Raw genomic sequence first — 19,278 nt, 5'->3', positions numbered from 1 at the left:
ACTCCTTTCCCCACAAATAACGCAGATGGGAAGGAAGTTTTTGTGGTTACAGCCCATGTCTGACAGCTGACTAAACCAGAGCTCAGGTTCCTTCCCCACTTCCAGCTTCCCGTGGAAGCAAGGCAGTGCTACTGACTCACAATCTTGGGCAGATAGAGCCCTAGTGGTTTTTGTGGTTGTTCTTTTTTAGTTAGTTATGTTTTGAGTGTTATCAGCTTGATTCATCTCCTACATCACTGACTGCCTCTGTCTTTCTCTGCCTCAGTTCCTCACCTGCACTCCCCACTTCTTCCTCTGAGCACAGGGCAGCTCACCCAGTTCTTACCTAACTCATGAGAAAAGCCCACACTGGCACTGTTGAGGCTTTATGCCCATCACAGGTTACCTCTGACAAAACAAACGTTAAAGCCTAAGAACCAGGAATTTCCCCACCTACCACCACCCACCATCCTTCTTCGCCCACGTTCACTGCCAAGTTCTGCATTTCACTTGGTGAGAACTACTACTCTGCAGGACTTTTCCTGTGAAAAGTGACTGGACAGCTGTTTCATTTGTGAAAATAAGGCTCCTTTCAGAATATCTGAAACAATCCCATTTTAATATAAAGAAAAATGAACTGCCAAATGCTAACTGCATAAAGCTGGGTCTGGACAATAAATCTGTCAACACAAATTCTTTCAAAGAATAAAAATGTTTGCTATGGCAAAACTGCAACCTTCCCTAGCATAATCTGTACCCCCCAAAAAAAGATAGCAAAGACTGCTGTCTCATTGGGACAGGAGATTGTACACAGGGCATCTGCTACCACGTGTTTCAAATTAAACAGCTTTCAACACCACCCAAAAAGAAATCACCCCAGAACTCCGCAGCCACCAAGCTAATACAGATCAAATACCCTTCTACATGGGTAGGAGGTAAGCTCATGTTTTTGGGCTCTAGAGTACCTAGAGAAGCATTTACTTTGCAGTACAAGTGCTTCGTGCTTCCTGATAGATGACATTGGAAGCCAGAAGCAGCACTCCCACGTTAAAACACAGCACGCACACTCAGAACTGCTCTGAGCTGCTATTAAATTGGAAACTCCCAAGTCCGGAGTTAACAGACTTAAGAAGGGATTTCAGCCTGAAGGCACAATTAACCAGCTGTTACTTCTCAAACAAATAAAACCACAAATGTGTTAAATGTCTGGTCACTCGCCCACCTCCTGGCCCAGCAGAATTTTTACAAGTCAGCAATTTGCTAGCAATACGGGTCAGGTTAAATTTCACTGAAGCTAATAGCTTCAAATGTCATCTTTCACTTCAGATATTTTTGAGAAATTATGCTCTTCTGTAGGTTCAGGTGGCTGTAATGCTAATTTTAGGCATTTAGAAACAGAACACCTCTACCTAGAACACACGGGTCTGCAGATTTGCTCAGGAATTTAAGTCTGCGCATGGTTTTGAGCAGGACCATGCTCAGAAGTGATGGCACCTGACATTACAAAGGAACAAGGCAACACCATGGAGAGTTCAGAAAGAGAAGTTCAGACAGCATGGCAATGGTCAGAGCATGGTCCCAGTACAATGACTGAAGGGGAACTTTTGCTCAACTCTAGAGGAACTGGGTTTAAGGAAAGCATTTTTGGATCTCTTTTCTCTGATCTTCACACAAATCCTAAAATATGGAGAGTTAAATCAAAAGATTTAATTCAAAACCCTGCCTCCACTGTAAGTTATTTTCAAAAGCAAAACAACTCAAAAACCTCTATAATGTAGGAGTCATCTTTTTAAACTAAAAAACTCTAGTTAAAAGACAAAGGTAGCTTTATGTGAAAGGGCTGCCAGGTAAGATGCAGCAAGAACACGTTATCACACATTCCAGATTATCACAAACCAGTCTGACACAGGGGAGCTTTTCACTGTATATACGTTGACACAAATCAGAGGATTTGTCCCAAAATCTCCAAGCCAGGAAGACATTCACAGTAATAACAAATAAAGGTTGCTGGCCACAGGCCTCACTGCTTTCTGATTTTGACGGCTTAAAAGATGTGGAAATCACCAGGCATGGTGGGTGCAGAAGATTAGCCACATCTATTTTTCTAAACAACAGGAGAATCAAATTCAATATCAGCTCTCCTAATCCTTGCTGGCCTTCCCTGTGGGAGGTTCCTAGCCAACAAAAGTCTTCTGTAAGCCATACACCAACCTAAACTTCAACCCAACAGTCATCTGAACATACAGGTGATACATACATCCTTCCCTCTCCTTACTCACTGACTTCTGTGGCTGTCCAGGCAGCATTTGTCGAAGTACCAGCCCAACTCAGCACCACCGAGCTGGCTACATGGGCTGGGAGCAAGGCACCCCCAGCTGCTCTGACCCTCTCTGCAGGTTCTCTGCTCTTGGGTCACTCATCTCCTACGTGGCAACTGATGTGCTCACTCACCTCATTCCACATTCCCTCCTTGCAGTTTCAGAGGAACTTATTTAAGTTTTGATTACTGACACCGATTAATTAAGTAAAATAACCTTGGCTTGACCTCCTTAAAGCTTTCTTAGTACAAGCACCTTTGTATAAAGTGTATTTCATTCAAAGAAAAGGAACCGCACAGGCAGCAGCAAGTTTTTCTGAACCCTTCTGAGCTTGATATACAAGATCCACCTATGATGCTGCTAACAAGGACCCCAAAACCATTTCACAGAGTGACCTGAGTACCAGGTCTGCTTTATCCTCCCACCTACCTTATTTGATCAAATAAGATACTACCATTATTTTGAAATTTTGCCTCAATAGGGTAGAACTCTGCAGCTTTAGAGAATGTCCAGTTCCTTTTTTTCCCCCCTCCTCCTTCGTAGAACCGGAGAAGCGGGTCTGATCTTCATAAAAAGAATCACCAAGACAAACACAGTTCAAATGGATTTCATCAACATAGATGCTTTTTATCAATTTACATTCTACAGCAGGAAAATTGCAAATGCAAAACACAGCTGGAAAAGATATGTCTCAAACTGATGGGATCTTTCTCCTAAAGGAACCCACACAGACTTTTGTGTAGCTCTAAGTATTTCAATGTGTTACACGTTTCTATCCTTATCCTATGGACTCCTGAAGACTGCCACTGGCTGTTACTTTCTCTCTTCACTTCCAAACACAGACAGACCCAGCAGGCTGAGATATGATACATACCTGAACACAGATTTCAACCAGATTTTCAACACTATTGCATGCCTATTAGAATAACATCCCTTTGAGTAGTACTTTGCCTTTCACTTATTAGAGAGATTTCTGCTCTGAAAAACAAAGCTAGAAGTCCTCTCTCAACTTGGAACACCTTGGCTCAAAACAAAAGCAAGCAGTTAGGCTTACTTCTCCAGTTGTGTCCTACGAGCAGCAGCACAGACTGAACCCATTAGAAACTCTTCGCTATTGATTTTATGCCAAAAATATTCTTATCCTGTAATGAAGGGAACACTGGACTAGAAATGCCAAAAGAATAACAAGAATAGCCCACCACAGTCCAAAATTGAGGTCAGCATACACTAATTATCTGAGTCAAGAGACTGCCCTGGGGGAGGCTGTCCAAGCATGGACAACAAAAATGAGGATAAGAGCAAGTCTGTGAAACCCACACTACAAGTAGTAACTCTTATCACTCTCTTCAATACGCTGAACAGTGTTTTTTGAAGAATTCAGCTCCAGCCTAATCCAATACAAACCAGTCTGATCCCATCCATAATTCCCCCAAAGGTCAGGAATCAACAGGTGGAACAGGCTGTGATTTAATGAAATCAAACACAAAACGAAAGGCATGTCAAGAATTAAGCAATTCACACTTGAATTAACATGTACTTCCTGCTGACCAAACGCCACCTTTTGTTCCAAATCCAGTTTGTTGTAAGAGTCTTCGCAAACCTGGAATGAGAAGAGGCTGTAAATGCTGATGAGTGGGGACACAGGCAGCTAACACCAGGGAACAACATTTTTTCAGCCTCCTCCCTCAAAGCAAGTTTAGGATCCTCAGAACTATATATCAGACAAGTCCACCACACGGGACAGTCTATCAGCTGGCTGCTGGGGCCTCCACCCACAAACCCACCCTTGCCCTCTTGGCAGCTCTTGCTCCTGTTAAAGGCTGTTTAGCTACGCATGAAGCAGCCCTGAATCACACCAGTAAACCGGGCAGGTTGACAGCCAAGTACACAAATGAGCTGACACCAGCTCAGATTTCCTTGATTCAGTACAATGTGATTTGTGGTAAACCAAGATCTGCCCCATAAACAACAAAGTCATCCATACAGAAGGACAGGAACCTCAGAGTGATAACATATGCCCTGGCAGAAAGAACAGCTACAGCCATGAAAAGATAAACTCTTCCCAATTGTCAGAACTTTACAACTGCCGGGTGGGAGGGATACTTTCACTTACTCTCACAAGCAAGTTACTTTAGGCTTTCTTCCCAATCTGGTAAGAATTGCTTCAAAAACCTATCATTATTCTTTTAAGATATTATATATGCCAAGACAAAGATAACTGTCTACACCTATGAACCGTATTTGCTTCTTAAATCATCCAAAACCCTTGAAGATTACAGAGGAGATCACAGAAAACTCTGGAGGCATCTTTTAAGCAAACACATGGGTCAGAGGGCCAGCAGCCTTCTTTTCAGGTTCCCTCTCTGCTGTGGGTCAGTTCATTGCAGAACCCTCAATCTCTTCTCAGTATTCGAGGGAAAATGGTCCTTTGTGGAAGGCTGCAGCTGTCTTACTAAGAAGCTGGAAGCAAAACTCCCAGCTTGTTCCTGATGCCAAACCTCACCACTAGAAGGCAAAGAGGCAGAGAAGGTTGGTTCCTTGAGCCTTGACGTATTGTTGGGCCAAAGCCCTATGAAGGAAGGTAATAACCAATACCTACTTCTCACCTTTGTCAGCAACTGGAGGGCATCAGGCTTCAGCAGCATGAATCTCACAACTTCCAAGCATAAACAAAGAAGAAACAGAGGGGACACTTCCACTGCCTGTTGGGCAACAGCCCTCAGCTCTTCCAGCTCTCTTCTGTCATTCCAAAGTTAACGTTTGAACAAACAGAAGTCAGCCCTGTGCCCAGCATGCAGAACTCACTCAAACTGTACTACAACAAGCTACACTGAGTTCTGACAAAACTTCTTTAAAAGATGTACTTTGGCCTTTCACACAGAATCCTGTCTTTAGGCTTACGTGAAATGAACCAACAGAGCAAATCTTAACATCAGATTTCAACAAGGATCAAACCCTATGAAAACCTGTCAAGGTATAAAAAAGGTTAATTTTCTTTCAATGCAGAAAGGATGGGACAACAATCAAACCGTGACACTGAGAAAACCTCTTTGAAACCAGAAGCTGTGACCAGGTTGCACGTCCTGTTACATAGCATGGCTAGCCTGCACCTAAAGAGAGCAATGACCCTTAGCCACCATCAACAAAATACTTGCATAAGTGGTGCATTTAGCCAAAGCATGAACTAACCTGAAAACTTACCTCAAAGCTTGATGACAAAGCAATCCTGTGAAACTCTCATCTCTTCCTCCTGTCCACCACCCCCTGTGCCAGACCCTGCTCAGGCAAATACCACTCAAGTGCCACGTGAAGTTATTGCAAACCATCTGGGTCAGACACAGACTCGCTTCTTCTCAAACCACAGTTCCCTTTCTGTAAAGGCGAAGCAGCACACCAAAATGCTACTTAACTACACCCTGAGGGAATTAAATTTGCCTTCAAGAAATTGATTCACCTACAGAGCAGGAATTAAGAAGCAATTCAGGTGATATTTATTCTGCTCGTTTAGGAGGTAAATAACAATGTTATATCAGACCCCTTATCATTTGCAGGAAGTACATTAATTATCCTAATGTCAGTAACCACGAAGACTTCATAAAGCGCCACAAGAACAGGGGTTCTCCATCAGAGGAGGCTCCACCCCACATTCAGGGTCCTAATTCAGAGCAATGACAGCAGAGACACATGCGAGCTCCAGCAGGGCAGAGAAACACCATCAGCTCTGCCAGCTGTATCTAGAGTTAAGTATGCAAGCATCCACAGAAGGATTTAACAAAGCTATTATAACAACTCGTATTCCTGAGAGCTGGTATGGAATGAATAGTCAAGTAACCAGTACTTTTAGCCTTCAGTGCAAGGATCTTCACAAATGTGGAGAATTTAAAGGTTTACTCTGCCCTAGGAAGAAGTGATTGTCTCCATGAGCTTCTCCACCAAAAAAAAAAAAAAAAAAAAAAAAATCAAGTTTCTTTCTCACTCAGTTTCTGCAGCATCCAAGCCACTTTACAGGCGTACACTTACATTTCAATTGCCTGGAACTGTATTGTCAGGTAAATCTGCCCAAGCAGATAACGTAGCAGAAAGAGAACCCTACAGAATGAGGATTAGATGTTCACACCTTATTTTTTGTTCTTATGACAGCCATCTCAGAAAGAATTAGGTTTCAAATCTTGCTTACCAAATCCTCTAGCACTGAAAGGCAAAGATAGGAAACTCTTTCCATATACTAATGCCTATAACATCAAAGAAACTGTAACCACTTCAACTGCATGCCCACCATCTAGTCGTTGATTCTTAGAGCTGCTGCACATTTCCTCCATTTCCCTCAGGCAATAACTTTCCTGAAGACAAAAGAAAAAGTTAACCCAGTCATTAACAACAGAGCCCTCGCTCTGCACTGCACCTCTGCAGGGCAAAGATCAGAAGTGAACACGGGACCTTTTTGCAAGCGCTCACCTGTACACAGGACTTCAGCCATTGATGTCTTCAGCAGGAGCAAAGCAGATGTACTAACAACAGGTCAAGGGCATGCAGTGTTTTACTGGAACTGTATAAAGAAATAGAACTGTTAGCTTTAAGCTGACATTACAAACTCTTTCCAAGCTACAGTAACAAAAGCCATTTATAGGGGCAGAAATACAGTGGTAGAAATAGTTAAGTTTCCTGACAGCATTCATCCTAGTATCTTTTATTTGTGTCTAACAACAGGATTTGTACATTAGTTTGCCAAGATAGAAAGCAAACTGTTTATACTCAGTCCTAACATCTTTTTTCACTCAGTTTCTTCACCTCGACCTTGCTATCAGGGTGGCAACAGAGGTAACGTACACACACAGGCACATTAAAACCACCTGTGGTCTCCTGCATCACCATCTCTTACATGTCTAATAAATTACTAAAATAAATATGCGCATGAATTTTGTTTCACAAATTCTCTCCTTCATCCAGATATCCTTTACAAAGATGAATCATTGCCATTGGACATATGAAATATGTTCACTGGATGGCATTCACTGTATGTTGAGCAGCAGCAACTGTAAATGTGAATGCTTGAGTGCACTGTGGGATATACCTCATGAATCACAATTTTGGAGCACATACTTCAAATCCAGAAGGAACCTCTGCTGATTTCAATACTGCTCTGCAAATAAATGGATTTGCCCCAAGACATGCAATAAGCTAAGAGCTCATTTAGCACAAGGATTTGTAGTTCTCAGTCAGCTCCCAGAGGACCACTTACTTGCCCACTCCACAGTTTGCATTACATCTGTTTCCAGTTTCAGAGAGGTCAGAGACCAAGCGTAGAACACACAACACAGAAAGAACAGCTTGCTAACAGTATTGAAACCTGCAGCTGCAAGGCAGAGGAAAAACAATGCCACCCCCCACCAGGCGTTTTTGATTTTATTCTAAGATTCTTTCATTCAGATATTCCTTCTGAAGATGGTGTTGTGGATGAAATTATACACCTCACTCATATGAGAGAAGCAGTTATGTATTTATCAATGTGTTGCAACCTAACAAAGCTTAATTGTAAATAAGACAGCGACTTAAGATTCAAGACTGCAAAATGCACTTGATTAAGAGGTAAGGAGCCTCCGTGTGACTGTATCCACTCCTAGCCCCAGGCTTGTTCAATGGTTTATGTTTAAGGATTAGATGTGCACAAACAAAGATATAATCTTACCGAAGCCTGCAAAGTTTAGCAAGCTATTAATCACTAACCAAGGATCTGTTGTGGTAAGGAATCTAGCAAGGAGTAAGGGATGCAGCAAGCTTAACCTGAGAGGCATCCCTATGCAAGGGGAGATCCTGTCACGCAACCAGCTGCCACACAGAAATGCTCCAAGGGCTCTTGGCCTGCTCACTATTTATGGGGTAAAAAGAGTTCCTTTATTAAAGCCTCTTCAGGTCCAAGAGTGACAGAAACACACATGAAGATTCACATCAATTACTGTGAAATCCTAGTGACAACATCATTTTTGTAGATCAGCTGGGACAGTTTTAGAAACAAGAGGACAGACATAACCTTAGAGAAAATTAGTCTCAGAAGGAAAAACCCTGATCAGCACAGCTGAGACAAGCATTACAAAGTTTACAGCAACACTTTCTGTTTATTAACAATTAGACTAGCATCCACAAGACAGTTTGTAGAGATTTAGGAAGTAAATGGGGATGCTCTTTGCTCTGACACTGGGAATTTGACCTTATCACTGGATGCTTCTCGACCATCAGACACTCCCATCCTTAACTTGCTCAGTAAGTCTCCTTTTCATTGTTTGGGGGAAAAAAGAAAGTTTATTCCATGACATTTTCCAACACGCTCTCCTTTTTGATTAGATATAGGAACTGAAGTGCAAACACTCCTGCCAGTGTAACTTCTGTCAGAGGGTGAAGGTGTTTAACTCTTACGGCAAAAGGATAAGCTGATGATGTCAACAGTTTGCACACAGCTTTGCTGACACACATACAGCAGCTTAACCTTTGTAACACTTATCAGTCCGTAATGCAACAGGGCATCGGTTCAAAAGAACACAGTGGAGGTAAGACTGACCAAGCCTCCCTTATCTCACTGGGAGAAACAGGAGTCATGAGAAGACTGAACAGTCTCCTGTAGATCCTATAGCTGGAAGCAGTCAGAGCTGGAAATGAAAATCAATCCCGTCTCTTCACACCCAGCTTAGTGCCTGGGTCTACTTTTCTTATGAGAGCGTATACATACAAAGTATCATTAAGGGCATTGCAGGAATGAGCAGAAAAACCTGCTGCAGGGTTCATCTTTTCTGAAGAGAGGGAAAGGAAGTTTTCTTATAATATTCTTTACATACTTACACACGTAAAAAATAGTCAAGAGTTAGATTCAGAAGAAAACGTACACTGAGAAATGAGGAAAGGAAGAATAAACAGGTAACACAAATGCATTACACAGTCTCCTTTCCAATTAATGGCTTACTTGATTTTAAATAGATCCCCTATATTTCCCTTCAACCTGTTTGCATTCATAGCATTAGGGCCTTTATTGCCTGTTCTTCAGCATATTCCCAGTTCACAAATCGGTACAAGTTTTGTCCTAGCTTATCTGGACACAGTTTCTGCTAACTTCAACCAATTCTCCCTCTCCTAATGGACTTGTTCCACACCAGTTTCAGATCCGTCCAGATGGCGTGAAAAAAAAAATCATTTTGAGGGTAGAAACCTACCAGGCTAACACTTAACTATGACTTGCTGTCAGAAGTTTTGGGGCCTTTAGGGGAAGCAAAAGCTAAAAAAAGCCTGGATACAGAAGGACTACAGCTGAAAGCTCAAGAGAAAAAAAAATGCATGAAGAATTACTGTATGCAGCCAGAGCCATATCCCTGAGACTGTCAAAGCATTTGCACAAAGAGATAGATGAGCAGAGAGGTTTATCCTGCTTTTTAATACAGAGAAGCCAGACAAAGAAAGATAGAGAAGAAGACCCACCAAAAGAACATGCTTAATCCTATTAAAATTAATGAGATTTCAGCCTGGTCTCCACATACAAGTTGTATTGGGAGTTTAACTTAAGTGGATTTAAACACAGATTTAGTTAAAGTGGTGCAAATTCTCCTTATGCTCAATAAACAAACCCAGCAGAAATATACACGCAAAATTCAAAGAGAATATTCATTCATTTCACCAAATTGTTTTTCTCCCTACATTTTTTTTTTAAAAGGCAAACTTAAAACCTTTGCACCTCCTCTGTCTGAAGTGCATGCTCAAGTGTTTTGCTGAACTACTGCATAAAGCAGTTGTCCAGGCTGAGCACCAATTCTGCTGGTGCTTCGGGAGGGCAATCCCAATGATCTTTTCCTCCATTTCCTTCTCTCCACTGGTTCAAGGATGCCTCTCCCACCTACCCAGCAAGGTAAACGTTTGTGGTTGTGCTTTGTACTACACAGCAATCTACCTAAAGGACTCAGCAAGGCCTACAGCCCAAGTTTGCCTGCATGCACAAAGAGATAGCCCCGATCCTAAGTAAGTTAAAGCAGACGCAGGCCTATCTGGACAGCTAGGGAACGAAGGAAGGATTTTGCTGCAAAGATGAAGTGACTTGATTTGCTCAGCTCATCAGCACAAGGACCAAGCTGAGAAGCCACACTGCTGGTGCTCATCCCTCAGTTCGTTCCTTCATACCACCTTTTCCTACAAGAAAAATTAACAAGTGCCCCGATGTGCTTTCCAAACAGTTGGCAAGTTATCACTTGAACTTGGAGGAAAGGACATGATGGAAAATCTGGGCTTGGGCTGTCCTTTGTCGCAGGGACAGCACATTATGTGAAGTGAGATGAGCTGTCCCACCACAGCAAGGCAGTGTCTGCAGATGCAGCCAGAGCTGCGCTGCAGGAGCCTGTTCCAGCCTCGTCCCATCTGATGACACACAGCAGCTCGGTGTCACCACAGTGACACCCCCACTCCTCAGTGCTGGAATTCAAAATCTGATCCTGGAGGCAAAGCCTCCAGAAGAGAAAAAACAAAGGTAGTGGAAGACTGCCAGAAGCATTGGCACCTACGCTGACTGACATTCAAAACAGACTGCAGGAAACCTCACTTCAGTGATAATCAGGGTAACCACAAGGCAGAGCCATCAGCTACATGCAGGGTTTCCACAAATAAGCCTACAGACCTGAAGCAACAAGGAATGCAGACAGCACAGGCAGCTAAGCGTTCACCCCTCTCTCCGCACCAACAAGGCAAGCGGGTGGTTTCACCGAGCTGTAAAACCCACTTACTTCCACAGTTCTTGTCGCTTGCTCGTGTTGGTAGAGCCTGGATTATCTGTTCACAGGAACATGCAGTAATGGAAAGAAGGAAAAGAAGAGAGGAGTGTTCTGAAGGCAGATATTTTGTTCTAACCCAACCCACTGTGCCACCAAACAACAGCACCGAAGGGGCTGGGAGCAGAGATTCAGAAACCTGAAGTCGCAGCATTTCACTGGGAAGGCATGTTCTGGCAAGTGAAAGGCATGCCGATGACACAGCCAAGACCTGAGGTCATAACTTCACAAATCAAAGAACAAGTCACCCTAAAACCCTCACATCCCTGCAAGAGGGGGATCCTGCACCACACTACAAGGATACAGCTCCCAGTCTGGGAAAGGACAACCTACTGCAGGCACCCTGGGGCCTTACCTCTGCGACAGCCTTCTTGGATTGCCAGCAGCAAGAGCTAGGGGAACTGTGAATGACATTTCCAAAGCACACTTCAGCTTCTGCCTGCATTCATTTTCAGCATCACTACTGTCCCTGCAGCTCCAGCAACATCCTTACACCCCAGCTGTCAAACTCGCCAGATTCGCAAGCTCCATGAATTTCTGAGTGGAATTCACAGAGAAGGAATGAATGCTTGCAGACTACATGCAGGCCAGAATGGGCTCAAGGAATACAGCAGTTTATTTCAGAGGACTTCTTGGCTTCCCATTCAACAAGGTCAACAGCTCTTTGGGAGTAATTCAAGATCCAAATGTACTGGATTACATTGACAGTACAGGTATGACAAAGGGTTACACCTTGAGGACAGGCTGAAAGCCAGGAAGGGAAGCAACTTCACTAAGCTAAGAGCACACAGCATCAGAAGGCATCCAGCAGAAGTACAATGCTCTCCCAGTCCTTCAGCTGGTGAGTCAGTGTCCCATCTCAGCACCAGAAGACAAAGCACGCTGGCTGCTCAGTCCTGGCAGCCTGGGCAGGCTGGCTAAAAGACATGAACATCAACGTTTGCCCCCACACACTACCCACACAGTATTGAGTCAGATTGCTCCAACAGAATTACCTCCCTTTGACTCCATTTTTGTGGTTTAGAGAGTCACAGATCTGAAGGGTAGGAGGGAAAAAAAATATAATAAAAAAAGCCACAAAGATCCCCCAGTTCTGCTTCCTGTGCAGCATAAGCCATGGAATTTCATCCAGTAACTCCCCTGCCGAGGGGAGTTATCTCACCTACCACATAAATGAACCTTGCACCAGCTACGTGTTAATAGCACGAACATCTTTCAGAAAGGCATCTGATCTTGATTTAAGCACTTCAAAGGACAAACAGTCAGCTGGTGTGGATTGCCACTGCTCTGCAAGGCAGCTGTAACAATTCACTGCAGCTGAGGATCTGCACGCAAGCACTGGTGAATTGTCTGCTTTTTCCTTCAGCTTTCCTATTGCATAATTGTTCTTGCTATTAGGAGCGTGTATCAAATGTAAAGTACCAATTAAAGGGGAAGGATAAATTAAAACAGACATGAGCAGTGCCTGAACATGCTTATGTGTGGGGTCCAGCTCCAAGAGCAGGCCTCCAAGCCAGAAACAGGTCAGAGCAGAAGGATGTGAGCGTGGCTGTTCCCCACACCCACGCAGGCAATGTCAAAGATCTCCATATGGATATCAGGACCGGGAAAGAAACACGTGCAAGACACCCACCCACTGATGCAACTGCTCTGAACAGCGCAGCACCACTCCAAGCCTAGAGCACACACATCAACCAGGAAGAAGCAGCAACGACAACGCACATGCTCCTCTGGTTTGTGAGTGCATAGCTGAGTAACAAGTTCATTCCTCCTGCTTCCTCATCATTTTTCACTTCAGCATGCTGGCATAAACTCTGGCTGGACCTGCTTTATGGTGCTTTCAATTTATGAAACTGTGGTTCAAGCATAGATAGCACTACCCAGAACACATGGTAGGTTAATGCTACGCGTTAAAGAACAGGCAGCTGTCAGTGGAAGCATACACTAAAAGCCTCACGGAGAAAAGTTTTAACCAAGCCTTTAAAAAGAAACAAAGCAAGACAAGAAACTCGACTCAAATCAATTCTGCACAGTTTTTTCAGGCAAAGTTTTGGATATTTCCAGCACACGCTGCTTAAAACAAACATCTCCGTTCCTTAACATCCCTGCAACATTGTCCCTTGAAAATTTAGTCAGTCACATACCCTGAAAAGTCAGCTACTACATTTAAACAGGCACCTACCCTGTAATCCAGGGTATGCAGCCAGAGCCTTTAAGTACATTATCAGGCCTTCAGCACAGGCATTTTTCATCACTGAAGCTTGAAATTTTGCTTGCAAATTACTTCCGTTGCCTCTGAAAAGTCTGCACCAGGAGACTCAATTTAGGAGGCTGAGGCTGCAGGTTGCCCAGAGGTTCCAATTAGAATTTCAATAGCAGATAGCCAGATGCAAGACCTGTTTTCTGGCAGATGGTTTTATAAACCCAACAAGGAATTTACAGCTAAAACAAAAAAATAAAGATGTCTGCAGCTACATGTTCAGAGGCACATAATCCAAACTTTTCCCCAAGAAAGTACAAAAAAGGACACATGCATATACAAGCATATAAAGTATTTAAACTAGAACCAAGCAGCAAACATGCACAGCAAGCACATTAACCTGTTATAGACAAGAAAGATAATAAAACTGGACAGATCCCTTCTAAATTACCCGTTGTCATGTAATGGACTGCATTAACACATACAGTAGTGGATGATTATGATAGGTAAGTAAGATTAATACAGAAATGCATGCACTTTTGAGAGAGAGAGAGACATCAACATGCATCTTAGAGCCTAGTTTTCAAAGCTACTGATCAGCCGCAAACCCTTGGAGGCCTAAAGGGCACCAAATACTCAGAATCAGGGAGTTCATCTCAATCAGCAAGGTCGCAGATTAGCTCCAGGCAGGGAGGGTCAGCGTTCCTATAGTGGCTCCTTAGGCAAGCAGTCGGTTAACTCACTTTATCGGGAAGCCGGAGTGCTGTCGCATGACCAAGTCTGGCAGGGATTCATCAGCTAACACGCTGGATGCCAAGGCACCTTACTCAATAGGATCCTGACACAGGATTTTTCGTTGCCAGTCCTACAAGACAAAGTTTGTAGACAAAGAGAGGCGAGTTAAGGGATTCACTAAACCCACCAGGACAAGAACTGCTGGAACAGGATGTCCCTGGCAGATGCTGCATTTAAGAGCCTGGTCAAAGAACAGAATTTGTTCTTACTGTCTCATGGCAGCATGCTAGCACTGCCCAGGGCACAGTTAAACCTAATGAAAACATTTACTTGGGGTAAGCGATGGGGCACAGGATGAAAAACACTTCATTCCTCCACGCGGAGCGGAATGCCACTCACAAAGGCAATCTGTATTCCGTGCAGCCTCCCCCACTCACCCAGACACCAGACTTTCTGTGCGTGTCTGTGGCACCACCAGGAAGCGCCCCAGACCCCATATCTTTGAAAGGGCCCAGAGGGAAATAGAAGGAGCTGCAGGTAGCCCTGGGGCGCAGGCAGGGTTATTAACCACGCTGCCAACACGGGGCTCCTCCCTCCCCACCACTTCAGCGCTGCACAGCCCCAGACCCCAGCCCCACGACAGACACCCTGCCGCGAAGCCCACCGGACACCCCGCGGTCGGGCTGCCTGCCCCCTCGCAGTGCCCCCCCGCCCGCAGCGTGCCGCTTACCCCGGCGCAGGCGGCGGCCGCACGCCCGGTACCGGCGCGGCCCCCGCGGGGCAGGAGCGGAACCGGGCGGTGCCGCGCCCCGCCACGTGCCGCCGCCGCGCCCCGCCCCTCCCGCCCATCTCCGCTCCCCATTGGTCCTCCCGGATGTAGCCCCGCCTCCTCCAGCGTAGGCCACGCCCCACCAGGCACGCCCCCCATCCTCTCCGGTCACCCCGGAAACGGCGAGGGGAGGGCGGAAATGGCGTTGCGCGGGGGCTGGGCCCAGTGGAGGGCGGAGGGGCCTAGAGGAAGGGGCTGTTTCCCTCCGCCCCCTGCGTGAGCGTCTTTTCGCCCCCCGCCCCCCCCCGGCTCCAGTTTGCGCACGGGGCAGGGCCACAAACGCTTCTTTGCTGTCAGCACGTGTAAATTACCCCAAATGCGCACCGCGCGTTGAGATCTGTCTGTTTTCTGGGGGTCAGGCTCGTGCCCCGGCCGGCTCTCGGCTGAGGAGCGGCAGCCAGAGAGGCAGCTTTCTGCCACAGCCTGAAAACTCCTGCTGCATCTGGGGGCAGCCGCAGGAGCGTCTTTGGGTACACTAAATTCGTTACCAGTACGTCTTCCCCACGTTTTCTGCAAGCAAACGTTATAGGAGGTTTTGTGTTGAGTAAAGGAAGGGCAGCTGGGCTGGTTGTCCACAACTGTCTCTGAAAGGAAAAACTAGATAGAAAAAGGCTCGGGCTGACAGCTCAGTAACACACACCCTGCAATAATAAATGGTTATTTTGCCGTTTTTGGTGTTTCTGTCAACGCCAAAGGTTTGCACAGCACCAGTCTGCAGCTGCTTTGGTGTGTTATCAGGGCAAACCCTAGCAGCAGTGGGACTTCGGAGCGTTTCTGCACTGCAGTGTGTACCAGTACGGACGGATACATACCTAATAGGTGTGTCGGAGCAGCATTCTGCAACATGCAGCCAGCTCCACAAAACGACAGAAGGAGCAGAACTTCTTCAAGCCGCAAGCACCCATTTTAGATCAAGCACACATTCAGCACCTTTGGGTTACTTCCAGATGGCCCAGAGAAGAGCCTTCAAAAAAAAAAAAAAAAAAAAAAAAAAAGTGCAGGTGACAGCATTGTGTATACAGGCATAGTCCATATTGTGAGATGCTTTATATAGTGATTGTGACATTGAACAGGTGAAACAGGAGCTTTTGCTACCTCAAGTAGGATCTCAGCTGCTACTGCTCATCTGGCCATAGATGAAAGCGATGCTGAAATCATTCACACATGCTGATGTAATTTTAGAACGCAGAAATTTGCTTTTAGAAATGAGCAACGAGGAGGAGGAATTTATAACCTAGTCCATCAGATAATTAAAAGTAGACAAAATGCAGAGCCAGACAGAGCTCCACATTAAGGACTCAATTTAAAGCGTGTCTGCCTGCATCTGTTGTGTAGATGTATCATTCCATCTTTCATGTAAGATATTGACATCTACTGAAATGCTCCCTCCCCTCCTTTCCAGAGAAGGAGAAAGGGAGGAAGAACCTCTGCTATTCAGGAGAATTAGAAGAGACGGTTGAAAACAGGGGGAAGGACTGTGAGGTGTAGAAAAAAATTGTCTGACAGAACCAAGTGCAAAGATGGAGCAAATAATGTGAAGCAGGAGGGCTCACACCCCTTGGGTTAGCATGGTGGGGAACTAGCACATTTCTGAAGCAGTCTCAGGAGAAAAAAAATAAATGAAAATGCACATGGAGAAGCCCAGATGTGGAATGGGAAAATAAAGGTACTAAAGTAAAGCCGTGATCACCTAAACAAAGAGAACATGATGTCATGAACATGCCCTGCTCATCTCTTTCCCTGTGATGCACAGGGAACGTCTGCTGTTCGGGCTCCCAGAGGACATCGTTTTGAAAGGTGTTTAAAGATCTTTGCAACTTTACACGCCTTGTGTGAAAAGCTGGGGTGCTAAGACATGCAGGCAATAGGAGGTTTTCATAGAATATAAATGAGGTCTAAGCCACTGTTTATCTTTCAGTTGGTTTGTATTTATTTGAGGTTGTTGGGAGAGTAGAGATTATGGGATGTAATGAAATGGCATCAAAGGGGATTGGTCTGGAGGTGCAGTAAAGGAGATTTTCGGATATTAGTTTAAGCAGAAGTGGCTCCAGTATAGTCGAGCTATGTTCCAGACATTAACCCATGCAGGGTTTTGTGCTGACAGCTAGAGAACAAAAGGCAGGTCTGTGTTTAAAAAATAAAGTCTCCTTTCCAGAACAGATGGTGGTTGGGATAGCAAATATTTGCTCTTTTGGACTGCTCAGATAAACTTAGCCAGTTGAGGCAATGCAAAGAATAGTCCTTCATCTCTTTCTACATCTAAGGAGTGGAACTGCATCCCTTCAAACAGGTGGAAGGTTGAACCTTCCTACGCTACACTGTAAAGTCCTTTTTAGAGCTGTGCCAAGACAGGCCCATGCTCTGCTGGGGGAGAGTAGTCCCTCTAGAGGCACAAGGATCATCCTTCCAACTCTCTGTGTGGCTCCTGCACCAGAGTTTAACTTGTGCTAGGCCGTATTCACCTCTGGTATAACTCCAATCAAATTAAGCCAAGAACCTATTTAGCCCGCTTTTTTTTTTCTTTCCTTTTTTTTTTTTTTTTTTTTCTTCCCTTCCTGTAGCCATCTTTTCACAGAGGACATGCCTCTGCCAACTCTCAAGCTGCAATTAAGGAAGAGTCTGGATAGAACTGTTGACAATATGTTTGCAGAGTACTAAATACCATTGACTATGATCAGTAAATATTTACACTTGGAGAAAGAGATTTGCTCTTTGCATAGTTTGCATGTTGGCATCTGCTAGGCTGAATAAATTGCTAATAAAAATTACATTGTGGAAAAAAAAAAAAAAAAAAAAAAAGCCCATGCTGGTTCTTTGGAGCTATTTTATTAAAATCAATTAAATGAAACACATTAATTAAATTAAATTAAAGGAAACGCATTCCTGAGAATTACACTCTCTCCAAAATTTTGTTGTTGGAATATGCCCTATTGCACCAAAGAACTGAGGCAGCACACTCTTGGAGGAGTGTGAATTTTCCTAGTGAGGAACGCTGGGCTGACACAAAGGCCATTTTAGTTGGGGAAGGAGAGCCCGTGTTCTCCATCAGGACTAGTGCCTGCAGCCAACTGTACAATAGCTGCTCATTTTGGCATGACAGTTTTGAAAGAATTTGGCCACAGTTCCTTTCTGGTCTTGCATTTTGCACAGCTCTGAATTCAGTCCCACCAAATTGTGAGTCTTGGTAGACCTTGCAATTATGAGCCTTTTCTGAACCTTCTAGCTTCCTCAATCAAGACACTGCATAAGGATCTTGACTATCATTTTAAAATTGATTTGGTGTATGCAAGGAAATGTGGAACACATGTCCCTAGAAGTAGAAATGCAGATAAGCAAATCTCAATTTCAGAGAGCTAAACTCCCCATATCAGCGTACGGGGTATTCCATCCACTGACAGTAGTCACCTAAAGTCAAATTTCATACTTAAAATTCCAAGTGCTCTTCATAAACTTACTTTAAAGCCAAGATTCTCATGTAATACCATGTTTGTAGCAATGTTAACCCAATTAAAGAATTGGTCACAGGGACAGAGCATCAAAGTGGTTGCATTTTGAGTTATTATAATGAATTAAATATGTGCAAACAGCTGAAAAAGATTGGTTCTGTGCACCCACTGAACATTACAACTACAGATATAGCATTACTCACAACCCATCAGGATGCTCCAGTTCTCTTCAGACACATATAGAGTTGTCCCACTGGCATCGTGTTACTGCAGCTTCATCATGAAAAATGGATGTCATGCTCTGCCAGAGATCCTGCCTCTCTGAAGCCATAGGAATCCCTGAAGCACAAGTCAAAACATACATTAACCCTCACAGCTAAGCAGCAGCATGGAAGATACGTCTAGCAGTGCGTTATCAGACAAGTATCATACCTGATACCATGGTACAATTTGCTGTAACCTTCTATGCTTAACTAGCTTTCTCATCACTGGCTAGCATTGCCTCTGCTTGCAGATCCTCACTAGGCTCATTGCCCTTCAGAGAGCTGAAGAGAAAATATGTGCCAAGGGCAGAGGGAGCCTGGGTTAAAGATTGCCATGGACCATGCAAGAGGTAGGGCAGAGTGAGGGTGCCTGCTAACTGTGAACGTGAGGTTCAGGGAGCCCATGATGTGACCAGGCCTTTAACTTGGTGGTTGGCTTGGTCCAGCACAGCCTCTGGGCTATGGCACAAGGCAGAAGTTTCTAGTGACAGTCCTGTCACCTTACCCTGCTACCACACAGCAACCTGAAAAGTCTCTTAGGTGAATGCAAATGCATAGTTCACCCATGATGGGCATCATGCTGTACAAGGACTGGGTGGCAGCACTGCTTTAGCTCATCCTGCACTGCAGTCGGCAGCTACACACCATTGGTGTGGTGTGGTATATGCTCCAGCAGGTAGTAGTGCTGTCATACATCATAAATATGGATATAT

General features: G+C 44.6%; 1 protein-coding gene across 5 annotated transcripts in view; it reads right to left on the bottom strand.

The window, feature by feature from the left end:
- LOC311437166 (uncharacterized protein) overlaps positions 1 to 14,833 on the bottom strand; it is a 29,684-nt gene extending 14,851 nt beyond the window's left edge. Inside the window, exons 1-4 of one of the 5 annotated variants that reach the window (XM_084520084.1) lie at positions 14,758 to 14,833; positions 14,036 to 14,157; positions 6,753 to 6,843; positions 6,574 to 6,637 (exon numbers count right to left, since the gene is read on the bottom strand). The gene's annotated coding sequence lies outside the window, so the exon portion shown is untranslated. Of the gene's footprint in view, positions 1 to 5,498; positions 5,701 to 6,573; positions 6,638 to 6,752; positions 6,844 to 13,274; positions 13,505 to 14,035; positions 14,158 to 14,757 lie in introns of those variants that run through there. The other 4 variants (XM_084520082.1, XM_084520085.1, XM_084520083.1 and 1 more) reach the window with 4 other exon arrangements.
- Positions 14,834 to 19,278: the final 4,445 nt, after the last annotated feature.

Source organism: Aythya ferina (assembly GCF_964211825.1).
Source record: "Aythya ferina genome assembly, chromosome: 5".
NCBI lineage: Eukaryota > Metazoa > Chordata > Aves > Anseriformes > Anatidae > Aythya > Aythya ferina.
Note: the sequence above shows the minus strand (reverse complement) of the source record. Positions and strands in the feature narration are given on the sequence as shown.